Genomic DNA, 15,144 nt, shown 5'->3' with positions numbered 1-15,144 from the left:
GTGGCCTTTCGGGCTTTGGGTGGAAGTAGGGAAAACGTGGTGTGGGGTCCTGGCGTTGTCTACCCATTGCCCTTCCGTTACTCTGCCTTACCCTTTACTGACGTTCCCTTATTACGTCCTGGAAAAATTTCTGCATCAACCCGTTCCGGCTTCCATAGCCCCCACACGCGAACTTCTATTTTTCTTAAACTTTAAAAACCTTTAAAAAATCTACTTAAAAATGTGCATGTGACATTCTGACACCTAGTTGATGTTGTGGAGGGCTCCCGGCAGGAAACATGATTTCTTTCGCTCTCGAAGAAGATCGCTGAGAAATATTGTTTCGTAATGCTACATAAGGTGCACTCTAAATTCAGCTTAGCATCACTGACACAACCAGCAGTTATCAGAAGGCGATAACGAACGACTGAGATAGAGGAGAAGGAGTTGCAGAGTAATCCATCTTAATGATGACCGAGGATTCACAATGTTACCTACCTTCATTGAATTGATTAGTTATTAAAATATTTCTCTCTCTATTTGCAGACAGATTTTGTAATATTTTCATCGATCTCATTTATATAAACTCTAATATTATTTTTTTCTAGCATTTTCTGTTGTTAAAAATCATATGTATGCCTTGTTATGCGAGTATTATATCCGATGTTCCTCGTTAAATGCGATTCTGATTGGCTCTAGAACTTCACATTCATCGATAGTCTGTTTCTATAGAAAATTCACTTTTCTCTTTTATTTATTTTGTTGTGAGACTTCTTTTCCCATGTCTCCACATTTCTCCTTCGCGGGCCATCACCTCCGGAACTCGCAATCAGCCTGCTTCTCCGAGAGCGTAGCGACGCCCTCATTAGAGGTTCGATACCAACCTCCATCTCGACACCGCTGACGCGCTGATTCTCCTTCGGCGGGGATTGGATTGCGTTGGAAAATTCTCAAACTCAAACGGTTCGCATGCAGCTGCCTCTTGATGGGATCCCATGTAAAGCGGCATTGGTTCCTCACGTGGGCAGTTACTTATTTTATCCCGAAATACACAGTTTCAGGAGCAAATAAATGTTGTTTTACCCTGATGCGTGCATATCTCACATGTTGCCAAATTATATGGGTGACTGCTTTTGTATGTGTAACACATGAATCTGAAAGAAGTTCTTATTTTAAAATGTCTAACTGAATACCGTATGCTTTGCATTTGATTTTGTTTGCCCAAAGGTTCACTACTGTGCTGCAAAGTTTAATCCTAATCCCAATAAATTACACTGAACCATTATTCCAATCTTGATAGCGTGGCGAGAATTCACTAGTATCCCGGCAGTTATACGGCGCTGAATCTTTTTACCAACGTGGTCGGCTTCAGCAGTGAAATTGCTGCTCTATTCTTTTTGAGGAAACCTTATTCAGTTAATGGTTTCCGGCGTGACTTTATGGAATCGATTCATCTTGGAAATGAAAAATAATAACTTTGTGATTCCACAGAATTTTTATTGTGATACAATAAAAATTCTGTGGAATCACAAAGTTATTATTTTTCATTTCCAAGAAACCTTATTCAAAAACTACTCCTCCACCATGGAAGCGCCGATTGATGAGTTTATAAGCTCATAACAAATATGTGCTAGTGGTAATTTAAATTCAATTATGCAAAATATTTTGAGAATATAAAATTCATGTCACGGAAGCGGAAAATGTTGGTTTCATACAATTAGTAAATAGGGTAAAACCATTTCCAATTTCAGCAGACTAATCTCTGAAATCCTCCACTCCGGCCTATCCGAGCCTACTCTCTTTTTTATCCCCGGGAAGACGGAAAATAAAAAGGAAACCGACCCGTCTATGGATGTGGACCTCCACGGGGGACACGGATGCACAAGGAGACCTCGCAAGCTTCGTTTAACCGATGAGAGGGAAGGGAGCGCTGCCGGTCGGAGGGAAGTCGCTGGGAGGGGATGAAGGTAGCAAGGGGAATGGGAACAAGAATAGGAGAGGAACCGGGAGGACGCGGGAAGAGTGGAAAGTGAAAGAGGAGTCGGCAGAGGGTTTTCCGTTTCCAGGAAGTCGTCGGGGCGCTTAGTAGATTGGGGGGGAGGCTGTGGGGCTGGGAGGAGGGATCGGAGAGGGTGGCGTCCCTCTCCCCCACCTCGCCAGGCCCGGCCAGCCAGTCTCTCTGTCCGTAGTGACACGCGGCAGTCCCTTCCTCCGCGCCCTTTCCCCCCCTGCTCCTTTCTCTTTGTCCCCGACGTCAATGGGGATCCGGCCTTTCCTCCTCACGACGAATAGAATAAAAAAGCGGCCGTCGCTCTCTCCATTAGGCCATCATCCCTTGTCCTCCCGCTCGCGCACTTCATATTCTCGTCAGTGGATTTGTCCTCTCCCATCACCCCCGATCCCTCTTTCCTCTCCGATCCCCAGCTCCTTCCATTATTTCACCGCTTCCCCATTCTCTATTCACAGAACACACTTCGTCCTCCTCCTGACTTCCGTTCTCTCAAACTCTCCTCGAACCGCCCATCAATCGGTTTTCCACCAATATTTCCCATTTTTGGTCAATTTTATCAAGAACATGTATTTCCTCAGTGATCTTCCCGGAGTGTTTGGTTCAGTGTAATGATACACAGCTTATTTTTTCCAAAGGACCACCCTGCAAATCATCTTCGATTGCTTCCCAGATGAATCGAAGGAAACTCACGATGTTATATGAAGAGAGATGGATATATTTTCAGGAGAAGGAACATATTTTTATTGCATCTGTCAAAAATCTGAGTTGCATTAGTCATCAATCATTAAATCGTCATTAAACTATCACTAAAGGGTCAAAAATATCGTTCATATAATTTGGTTATGTTTTTAAAATATTTTGTCTAAAATCACAAACTTCGATCAAATTAAGTCAGCTCTGAGGTAAATGGCGTCTTCAGTAGCCCAAATTATGGTTCAGATTGTAAGCTATAATTATGAATCTCTTTCCCATGTATTTTTTCATTATGAAAGCTCCAAATGTTTTTGGAAAACGTATTGCCATTTCCATAAAATAAATGGACATCGTTATTTTCCTACTAACTGCTGCTAGTTATCTGGAACCATGTATCGTAAGTTTGGACGGCCTATCTCGTCTTTCAAAGGCACTGCATTTATTTGTTTATTTATCCAGTCATTAGAATTTATTTCCCTAAATTCATTAGAATTTTTGGGTGTAGTTGGGTAAAACTTGGGTGTTTAAAGAAGAGACACTTACTGTGGAATTAAACTACTTCAATTTGTGAAATGTTTTAAGAAGGTTATAAAACAACTGAGATATTGAGCTTGAAGTTCATGTTATTTCGTCATCCCAGAAATATACGGTATAGGTGATACATTTAGTGCCATAAAATCTAAAATGGCTCCAAAAGAGGAATAGCGTATGCATTAAAATTCGGAAATTCATTTCATTCTTCAATTAGTATTTATATGTGTGGTATATGAGATTGGTTGAGAAACCCATATATAGTGAGCTTTTTGGCAAGGAGTCATCTTAAATGAATCAGGTTCTAAAGCACAATCACAAAAGACCAAAAGAGCTCTGAGGAGCGTTTGCCACCACAAAAGAAGGCTGCAATTTTTAAACTTGGGGAAGAAGTTCTTACAGATGTTGAAATTAAATAATTTAATTAATTTAGTGCTTAAAAATCTGTCAATTTAACATTAAAGTTCGCAAGTTGGGAGACTTCAATATAATTGCTACTGTTTACTTCCCTTCGATGGCATTGGGAGACGTTCTTTTAAAAGTCGTAATTTTGTTTTTCGTCAAGAAGTGCGTTTCATTTGTTACGAAATTTAAATTTATATTTTGTACGTATTTTTTCTATTTATTCGTTAACTTTCATTGCACATGTTAACTTTCATTGTGCATGTTAACTTTCATTTTACATGTTAACTTTCATTGATTCTGTTCCCTAAAGGAAAATATTCCGTTGTTTAAACTACGTTTATATATCTAATTCCTTTCTTACCTTTTCATCAACAATATAGTCTTAATAATATCCCCTTGTATATAATTCTAACAGTCAATTAACAGCAAACTTTTATTATTGTATATGCATGCTTACCTTCCCATGGACAACAACCTTGACGTGGTAGAAGGGCTAGTGCATCCCGATGACTCCTAGAGCTGTGCTTCCGGGAGCAATGGTAATTGCTCCTGGTAGAATCACCCATGTCATATAGGTAGAAGGTTAGGAGCCATAGGAAAGGTAGTCCGTACAGCGTCTGTTCCTCAGTGAGGCGGCTGCAAAACCGTCTGACCCCAGTGGGGCGGCCATTGAGTGATGATGTCACGTTAAAAACTTAATTGAGGAAGGCAACCGGAAACCACCTTAATTATAATTCCCAAGAGCAAAATGATGGACTCTAGACAGAATAAGAGTCCTGGCAACTGCGGGATTCGGCCCAATCGGCCGAGTGCCGTGCCAGGCAGCGGGGGAGGCAAAGCTTCCGCGGTCGTCATCCCACGAAACCCTTGCAAGGGAAAACCGGCAGCAGTAGGACAGAAGACGCAGAAGAAGAAGACCAAATTAGTTAGAATAGGAGCTTGGAATGTTAGGGTAATGTTGAGGATAGGAAAATTATTGAATATTAAGCGAGAGATGGAAAGGGGAAGTATAGATATTTTATGTTTATGCGATGTGAGATGAAAGGGACGCAGGGATTACTGGAGTGATAGTTATAGAATAATATACAGCGGTGGGGACGAGAGCCAAGGATGGGTTGCCATAATATTGAATAAATAGGTCGGAAGAAGCATAGTCAACATAGAGCAAGCAACGGATAGATTATTACTAGTAGAGATAAAAGCAGAACCGAGTAACTTGGTATTGTTCAAGTATACATGCCACCAAGCAATCACAGGGAGGAAGAAGTCGATAGGATATACGATCAGTTAGAGGACATAATGGCGTGTGTTCCGGCGAGGAAGCATTTAATAGTGATGGGAGATTGGAATGCGACGGTAGGCGAAAAAAGAGATGGTAATGAGGAGGGGGACTACAGTTTAGGTACCAGGAATGACCGCGAGGAGAAAGTAATTGAGTTCTGTGGGAGACAGGGTTTAGTCCATTACCAGCATTGGTTAGAATACCAAAAAAGGCGTAGGTATACATGGAAAATGCCGGGTGACTCAGAAAGGTATCGGTTAGATTACGTAATGGTTAGGCATAGATTCAGAAACAGTGTGATCAATACACAGTTCCCGGGAGCAGATGCGGACTCGGCCCACAATTTAGTGGTTATCTAATGTAGCGTCCGTTTCAATTAGATAAGATAGGGGCGGCGGGTTAGGAAATGTAATGTAGAACCATTAAATGGTTTGAAAAGGAAGGAGTGCCAACAGATGGCAGAGGAAATCAAGCAGGATGGTAAAGAGCTAAGTACTATCAAAGAAAAATGGGAAAGTATCAAGAAAGGGTTATCGAAAGTCGCAAAATACACTATTGGAACCGTTAACTTGAAAAGGACTAGGAAACCATGGATCACGGATGAGATGATTTCGAAGATAGATGAGAGAAGAAAAAAGAAGAATGTAAACACAGAGTTAGGCAAAATAAAGTAGAAAGAGTCAAATAATAAATTGAGACGGGCAACAAATAAAGCAAAAGAAGCATGGCGGAAGACGCAATGCGAGGATACGGAAAGTTTATAGAGGAAGAATGAAATAGGTGCACTAAACAGCAAGTTTATATCACTATCAGGAAGTAAGAAGATCTGTGCTAGCAGTTAGAGACAAGTCAGGTAAGATAATAGTTGACCCAGAAAAGATCTAAGAGAATGGAAGGAATATATAGAAGAACTGTATTTTAAAAAACTTAGGCTAACAAGGTTATATATAGAAAAGGAACATGACGTAGAGGAAGATAGCATAGGTCCAGGCATGCTCGATGATTAGATAGAAACGGCATTAACGGAGATTAAATCAAATAAGGAAAATAAGGACGTAAGGAGAAGAATTACGCTACGAAAAGAGTTTTTCACAAGGAGGAGGGAGTTGATGACAGGGACGATGAGTAAGAATGCTGAGAAAAGACTTGTTAATACTTTGCTATGGAGCGTAGATATGTACGGCGTGGAAACGTGATCATTGAAGCAGGATGATAGAAGTAGATTGGAGGCTTTTGAAATATGGGTGTTGAGAAGAATGGAGAAGGTGAAATAGACCGAGAAGTAAACAAATAAGTAAGTACTAGGTATGGTGGGCGAAGAGAGGGTATTGTTGGGAGAAGCCCTATTGAGGCAGGAAAAATGGATGGTGTATTGATCGGTAGTAGGATGTTGAAGACTAACAGAGGGGGGATGTTAGGCAAACAAGGAAAGGGCAGGAACTGGATAAGGATGTTGGACGGGATAAAGGGAGGAAGGAAATACTCAGAGATTAAGAGGGACTTAATGTAGAGTAGGTGTCAGGATTGCGTTTCGTTAGGATTCACAAAATATCTATGTGGTAGGTGTATCCATCCAAAACCTACCTTAACCGGTAAATGGCTTAATAATAATAATGCACGCTTAATTGTTTCATTTTCTTAAATAAATACAAATTATAAGGTTCGTGGAAATACAATTACTTGAAATTCTTTCTTGTTCCGATAAACTATAGTAATTGTGTAGGTACATTTTAAAACAGAATTAACTGAATATTGACTGAAGTGGATGTTTATTTCTTCATCCGATAGAAATATCATGTTTATTAGCTCTTCCAAATTTAAATTCATGTATTCTCCTTTTTAACATCTTTGTCTGAATATGCTCTGAAAGCATATTCGGTTTAATATTGTTTTTGTTAATTTTTTGCTCCCCCGAAAAGATTTTTTCTCTTCCGGAGTGTTCAGAGGAACAAATTAAAGGAAGCATAAAAAAATCTCAACCTGTACGCTTCGTATTTTACATTTTATTGCGTTACAGGATTTTGATATTACATGTGCTATTGCACTTATCTACGTGTATCACAACTCATGCATAGTATTAATTAAGTTTTAGTTTTAGAATTCCTCAAATTCCTCTGAATATTTAGGCAATATTTGCATGCCAAAATTTGATTATTTTACTATTTGATTTTATTAATGATTAATATTTAGGCCTCCTTACGTGCAAAAATATTTGACAGTAAACGAAAACAATTATCGGCCGAGATTCCCTACCGAAATTGTTGCGTTTTTCCTCAAAATTATCAAAATATTTTTGTTATCTCAGGCGTAACTTTATAAAATTTACCCATAATATTGGAATGAAAGATTTAACTTTCTAATTCCTTAAGAACTTTATTAAAGCACGACCTAGATTTCGACGTTGGAAGTCACCATACCAGATGATTACAAAGTTGCTTCTTTCATTTCAATGTAATGAATTTTTTAATGCCGACCAATTATCTCAACCGTCAAATTTGCTTGTTTTTTCGCCCATTTAAAATTACCTGACACCATTTTCTACAAGATGGGCTTGTGCTGTCATCACAATTTCAACTCCCTCCGTTAGGAGGGAAATGTAATTCAAGGAAGGGATGAAGAGGTAAACTACGCCTCAAGTATTTCATGTTTCAAAATAACCCTAAGGTCTTGCAAAATACTTTTCCCTGTTTGCCAATCCGTCACATTCTTTTTCTGACTCCCTCCCACCTCCTCCTTCACCTCGATTTACCATCTACGTTTTACTTTGCACGACCTTCTCCTTCAAATGCCTTCATCATTTTTTCCACTTGACCACGGCGACGCAGTTGCTCAAAAGATCATAGTCCTATTAGAACTCCCTCGTATTACGCAAACAAGAGGGCCGGCTTTCCCTCGGCTCTACCCTAAGCTACTCCATGTCGACCTCCAACCAATGTCCCCTGCCTTCTTCCGACTGGAATTTCACCAATTCCGCAACCTTATCTTTTTCCTCCTCCACTCTCAGTCCCACACCTCGAACCACATCCACCTCCTTTCAGATCTCCACCAGCCCACATCCCTTCCCACCCTCATTCCTCTCATCCTTTACTCCGCGTACCTCTCACTCATCTTCACCCCCGAACTACCCCCTTATTATTTCCCTTTTTATTCCCACGTTCTCTCATTTCTCCTGTCTCTTCCTCTCTTGGCAAAATCTCACATTCTTATCCTTCTCTCTCTCATTCACTCTGCCACTTTAACTCCCAATATCGTCATTGCGGGACGTGCAACATTTTAATGGCCGTGCAATGGACTGCCGATGCACGATAATGTCCGTGTTCAAATTTATATTTTTTTCAATTATATCCCAATCTGTGTGATTTTGTGTTCACCCAGTGTTACTGGAATCCGAATCTGGTTAGAGGTTGACACTCCTACCCTCATGCACGCATTTTACACTACTCTTCCTAAGCGGCGATTACTGTGGGTATTTCGTTATTCTTTATCTGGAACCATTTCAATCCCTTGAATTACTTACACTAGTGCACATGGATCCATTTTATTATTGTTTTCATTAAATTATTTCTAATTTGACCATATTCATTACCAAAATTCATCATCGCTGAAAATCGTAAAGTGGTTAGCGAATAATTGTATATTTCGGTGTCATTTCATCATCTTCAGAAGTCCATCCACATTAAATTATCTCAAAAGGATTTCAAAAGGAGGAAATTCAATTCTTGGATGTGTTTTAGTCAATATTCACATATTTTGATCCTGTTATGGCAGTCAATACCTCCCCTGCAAATATTAAACAGTGGCTACAAATTCTTGAACAAGAATTGTTAGATAAATTGAAAATAAATTACGATACGAGGTATAAGGTTTATTAACGGAGTTATTAAGGTTTTTTCACTGTTACATTGAAATCCCGAACTAGGATCCTCTTATCTTCAGTTTCTTTCCTCTCTTACCCTTCTATATGGTATTAAGTCTGTTCCTAATATGATATTTCCGAGGTTATTATCTCCGTGAAATAACGGTTTTAATCCCAGAGTCATGTGAAAGATTGGAATTGTAAGTGGCAATTTGGTAAAGAGGATTTTTCATTGGGATTTTCTGAAGTTAGATATAAAAAATAATAAAAATTCTTTTACATGATTCTAATAATCAAAAGGACAAATGAAATCTGGCGACAGCTTAATATTTTGTCTCATTTCTCCTTTTTCAGGGACTCTTCCTGAGTAATTGCCATAAGAGGCTTCCTGGGTAATCCCCTTAAACGAAATGGCCTCGCGGCCACCAAGATTATTTTGGAATGGAAATTCTTTATGTCTGTAACTTAGTCAAAGGAAACTACTAATATGGTCGTGATGCAACAATGAATGCATTGACTTAATATTTATCTTTCCGCGAATAGGAAGACACCAAGATAGAACATCTCTTTTGTACATTTGATCTAAGTTGCGCGGCAACTTAATTAATCTGGTTACAAATCCAGGCGAATTTAGAGTTTGAATGAAATCTTGCTCTTAAAACATAGGATTGGTTTTGACAGGGAATGCATAGTCGGAAAATATCTATTTAAGCTTTATAGAAAGATGATAATTATTTTTGAGACCCAGAACAGCTTCATACTGGAAATGCCCAGACCTTTCATTTATCTGATACCTTTTCATTTAACATATTGTTAAATTTCTATAAGAGTATCAAAGGAGTGGTTTCAGTATGCTAAACAATTGTTATTTCATCTAAAAAACTTTAAATATAATGGTGAAGTTCCTTGACCGCTTCCTTGAAGAGTAATATATTACAGAATTTATACAGAACGTAACGAATTGCTATAGGAAACAAGTTGATAAATATTTGATGTAAGGTAAACGCAGGTTTTACATTAAAAATGGTGTCGCAATATTTAAATAAAATTTTGTAAATTGCTCGATAAATTAGCATCCTTTGAGTTATTTACAGAAAAGGGTTTTGAAATAACATTTTCAACAATGAAATTTGGTTTAGTTTATCTTAAACTGTAGCAGTAATATGTCTATTTAAATAGTAGGAGCACTGACTAGGCAATGTACTTAAATAAAAGATACTATGCTAGATCGAACACAGTGTCTTTTTCCTCTGTGGAAACCAGAGAGTGATTTCCCCAACCATGAGTGCTCCCAGTTTGGCTTTATGTCTTTTTCTTTTTGAATAGCTAAGCAGACGTCTTCATTAACTAATACCATATACTGTCCCCCTCTCCCTCTCTCCTTATGGTCTGTTTCCCCACCAGTTCTACCAAGCCGCCGGATAGGAGATATTCTTTCTCCGTTGTCTCTCTCAGCCTCTCTCATTTTCCCACTGCCGACCTTCAATCCCCCTTAGGCTATCCATATTACATCTACCGCCTATCACGATTGCCTCAAACTCCCTCTTTGTCTTCCTGCTCATCGACGCTCACTTCTCTGGATCCTCTTTCGCAGTCACTTCCGTCAGAGATATCCTCACCGAACCTCCACCGCCTTTCAATACCCAGCTCACTCATTACGCGGATCCATCACGGACAGGAGTTATACCTCTACATTTGATCGACGCTCCGGCTACTCAATGTCGATCCGTAAGTTATAACCGCCTGTTGTCAAGTGCCGGTGGACGTTTTTTTTCCTGTACTCTGCACATATCAGGAAGCGGACCAAAATATAATGTTCGGTATGGTAAAGATTCGTTGATTATAATTGTAATTTATTAGTCGCTGATCATTACGACATATTAAAACCCGAGGATACCATTAATTTATCGCTTTTCTCACTCTGTTTATCATTTCCTCTGGAAACTCTTACTTGGCAGCACCCTGCTAACTCGTATATTTCTGCGCAGGCCGCGTAACTTCTTTCCACTTCGCATTTACTTAAGCTGAAAGATCTCATGGTAGAGGTACATATTAAGAACTCTAATAGTCAATACGTAATACTATAGAGTAAGACTAACAGTGATAAATAAAATTCCGTCTCAGGCCACATCCAAAAAGGCACTAAATCACTTTGGTTGCCTGCCGAGGTACTCGGTTGCGTAAACCGCACGCAGCTTCCTCGATAGATTAATTGGTTAGAGCATCGGCGCCGCAAGTCGAAGATCAGTGGTTCAAGTTCCGGTCAAATGACCTTTTTGCACTTATGATCTGCATCCTTCCATCTATCCCACCAATGTTGTTTTTTTATCTTTTATGCGTGATCAAATCTCTTTTCCTTATATTTATACCCATGTGAATGAATTTAATTGGTATTTGGCGAGTTTACAAGTTTAAATGCATGTATGATTGTTCAAAAAATATTGTATTTATTTAAATATTGCATTTGATATTTTGTAGTGAAAAAATAAACGTAACACTCACAGGCACCTTTTTAATTTACGGCGGATGTACCACCAAAATCTTAAGAAGAAAGAATAGGAATGAAGGAACAGCTAAAGAAAAAGGGATACTGGGTATGAGAGGGAGAAAGGAGTTATGGGTAGAAAACAGGAGAAGGCTTATGGGTAATATGGAGAAGAGGCGTTAGGATAGGATGGAGTGAGGATAGGATGAAAACATTTCTCAAACTATTTATTATAAAGGGAGGTGAGCCTCGGATTGGGAAGGCAGGCGGACTGGGAAGAGAGACTGCATGACGCTCTTTAGTTGTTAACACGAATATATAGAGGAGTGGTGCATTGACCGATGCAAAAGACAGGACAGGAGTTTGCATCAATTTATTACACATATCTGGTAGCCTGCCGTTTGAGGTAGGTTTTGGATCGACACAAAAACCTATCACCCCTACATTCCTTAGTCTCGTTAATGAAGCAATTGCAAACCACACTATAATAAACCCTTCAATTCTTCATAAAATCTACCTACATAATGTATCTCCATTTATCCCGTGCAAAATGCTATCCTATTCCTCTCCCTACTTTGGTTCCATAATCTCTGCCCTTTATCAAGGATTTACATTTTCATCGCCTAGCTAAATACTCCAAAGCTAAAGCTAGCTAGCTAAAGCATCCAAATTACTCGCACATGCCTCCTTTTGATGTCTCCCAATGTTTCTCTCCTATGCCTAAAACTCAATCGTTTATTTTCTTTTCTGTCCACTTTACCGTCACCATTCTCCACTACTTACTTATCGTTTTCCGAAGGACTAATAATTAGAGAAATTCTCAGCAATTCTTTCTTTTGGCGCAAACATATTGATTAATAATTTTAAAATTCACGGTACAAATATAGATAAAGTTAGGACTAAACATTTTACACACATATTTATACATGCAGCAACCATTTTATATGTTTTCGTAATCAACCAGTGCCAATTATTCTATTTTTCAGCCATAATTATTTTATTACTCCATCTGAATGCGATAAAATATGAAAATTATCAATTTAAATTATTAATGTTTATTAATAAGCTAAAGCGAAAATTTCTCCAATTTTAAGAAATAAAGGTAGGGAGAAGCATTGTTGGAATTAAATAAAATGGTAAAGTGGCGCTTAGTGTGAAGTTAGATTAAAAAGACTAATGGCGAGCTCTTAATTTACGATTTCCAATGTCACTAATAATGAACAAAAAATTATCACCATTACTATTCGAAAGGAATTATATGGAAATTATGAAATTAAGGTGGGAGCTTGTGTTCTTTAGATTGGTCCACCATAATCCGCCGGGCTTGCATGGCGCACCTCATTCTCGGTGGATGAAAATTCCCTCATTCATTCTATGTTCCCTTAGCCCGGCCATGATTATTTTAAATGGAAACCCACTCCAACCCTTACTCTTCCCCTACCTCTTCACCTCGGAGCACACCGAAAACTCCTGGAATGACCCCGCTTCCCTTCTCCCTTCCCTCCCGAACCCCTCCGCCTCCAGGAACACATCCCCACGCGCCTCCGTCCCCACCCCCTCGACCTCCAATCCTTCCCAGGGGCGCGCAATCTGTTCCCAAACCCTTGATGGCCGGCCATTTCCTCTCCCGATTGGAGCGCCAAATTGGTCCCTGTTTTCTGCAAACGAGGTTTCCTCCCCCGTGGTCCCCCGAATGGCTCGAGGTATTTAGAACTATTACGAAACCGTTCCCACGCTCGGGTTAACCACCTCCCGCCAATGTCGTGTCCCGAGAATCCCTCCGGCAACCCCTACTCCTCCTAATACCCCTTGTATTCGTTTCTTGTTTTTTTTTAACATTCACCTAAAACTCTCACTCTACTTTCCCGAGTCCCACTCGACGAGCGCGGCCCCGTGCGCGAAAGCGTGTGCTGGGCAGTTTTAAATTAGGATGGCGTGCGACCATGCTTATTGCTGGTATACGGGAGAGGGCAGGACGGCAGCTTCCGATTAATTTGAGCACGCGCAGTCCTCTCTTAGTGGGCATTAAGACATTAGTTGGTTCTGTCGGTGGCTCGGAACTACTCACGAAGGGCTATTGGCGATGGACTTGTGTGGATATTAAGGCCGTTACTTGGGGAGGCCCAAGGGAATAGCTTCGTCAGGTGTTTCACTTCCGCAGTCTGTAAGCAGTTTGTGCATGTATGTGCCGGTCATGTGAATATTTTATTCTATCTACGTCAAGAATTAAAAAATCCTAGAAATATATGGCTTATTATATTTCATCAGGTTTAATGAAGAGATTTTCTCATATCTCTATTAATATTTTACATCCAGATAAATTGTCAAATTTCGGAGGAATGTCAGTTATTAGTGTTGGAGGGTCTCAAAAAAAGACATTTTTTAGTTTTATCAATTGACAATTGATAAGTAAAGCTCAAAAATCAATCATTTAGTTAAAAAATTCAATAAACCTGGGAATGTATTATAAAAAATGGTCCTCAGGCTAATTGTAGGGGAAAGACTCAACTTCATAAAAATAATGGACTCTTATGAGAAAGTCAATCTCCTTTTTGTAGAAAAATGTCTTATGCGCAATTTTAGGACATAAAATTGACCAAGTGGTCACTACCTGGTTGCAGGCAGCTTGGTTTTAATACATCAAGTGGTGCATTTCTCAGTGATTCTGTAGTGCAATGTGGACTACCTCTTCAAGTCAATCATTTTTTTGGCTAAATCAAGTCGGTTGGCGTCTTTGTTTTGGCTTTGCTCATATAAAGTCATTAACAACCCTTGTTTTATTTTTATATTTCATCTTCAATTTTTTTCACCTCTCCTTCCTCAATAACGTAAAATATCTCCTCTTTTTCGCGGCTTCCATTATTACTCTTGTTAAATACCACAAAATTGGGAAATATTCCAACAAACATTGATAATATTTTACTATTAAAGCTACTCTTACCTAATAGTTACAAATTGTAATTACCAATATTTAGCATAACCAAAAACATTTTAAGGAAATGAAGAATTCTGCATGTCCGGGTTTTCACCGCGTTGTTGTTCAAACAACAACGCGGTGAAAACCCGGACATGCAGAATTCTTCAAGCCACCGCCGCGAAAATCTACGCAGCCATTTTAAGGAAATATTTCACTTTTAATTAATTTTCAAACTTGTATTAATTATTTAAATTTTTTGATCAATTATTTTGATCAAAAAAACAGTTTCAGGGAATACGTTTGCCAAATAGGTGTTTTTTCATGATAGCTGCGTCAATACCAGTAATTATGCACCATGAATAAATTTAAAACTGCATGTTTTGGGTAGCACCATATAGGAGCTAAGCCATTCATATGAGAAATCTTATCTACGACTAACCTGGGAGCAAGAGAAAACTGCATCACAAGAAGTAAGGTCAGATTTTCTGTTTTCACACTTTATCATGTAACCCACCCTTCACCGTCAGAGTAAGGCATTGAAAAGTGTAGGACGGACGAGGTGAGCGTGGAGAGAAGGCATTCTAGGTTGCTGGGAGGGAAGTAGAGGAGAAGACGGAAGAGGTGGGAGCGTATAATCCTTTGAGGAAGCTTCGGTATCCTGAGTGCGGGTCGTTGTAAACTACGCCTGTTTCCTCCCCTGGCTCTCCTCCTCTTCTTATCTTAACCACACAGCGCAACGATGGGGCCAGGGGAAGTAGGTCGTGGGGGAAAGGGGTAAGGGTTTAGGGTGAGGCAGACTAGGGTGTTACGACCGATTTCATTTATCATATTTTTTCCTCCCTCTCTTCGTCACGTGTTCTTTCCTCATCCATAGACGGTTACTTATATACTCACCTAGGACCTTCTGAAATTTGAATACGGCATTACTCTGGAGCAGATATTTTTCAACTACCTTAGTTACGTCTATGGGTAGTCTGATTTTCTA

The sequence above is a fragment of the Hetaerina americana genome, unplaced genomic scaffold, assembly GCF_022747635.1.
Source record: "Hetaerina americana unplaced genomic scaffold, ioHetAmer1.1.p SCAF_129, whole genome shotgun sequence".
In the NCBI taxonomy this organism is placed as follows: domain Eukaryota; kingdom Metazoa; phylum Arthropoda; class Insecta; order Odonata; family Calopterygidae; genus Hetaerina; species Hetaerina americana.
The sequence above is the reverse complement of the archived record's forward strand: the minus strand, read 5'-3'. Positions refer to the sequence as shown.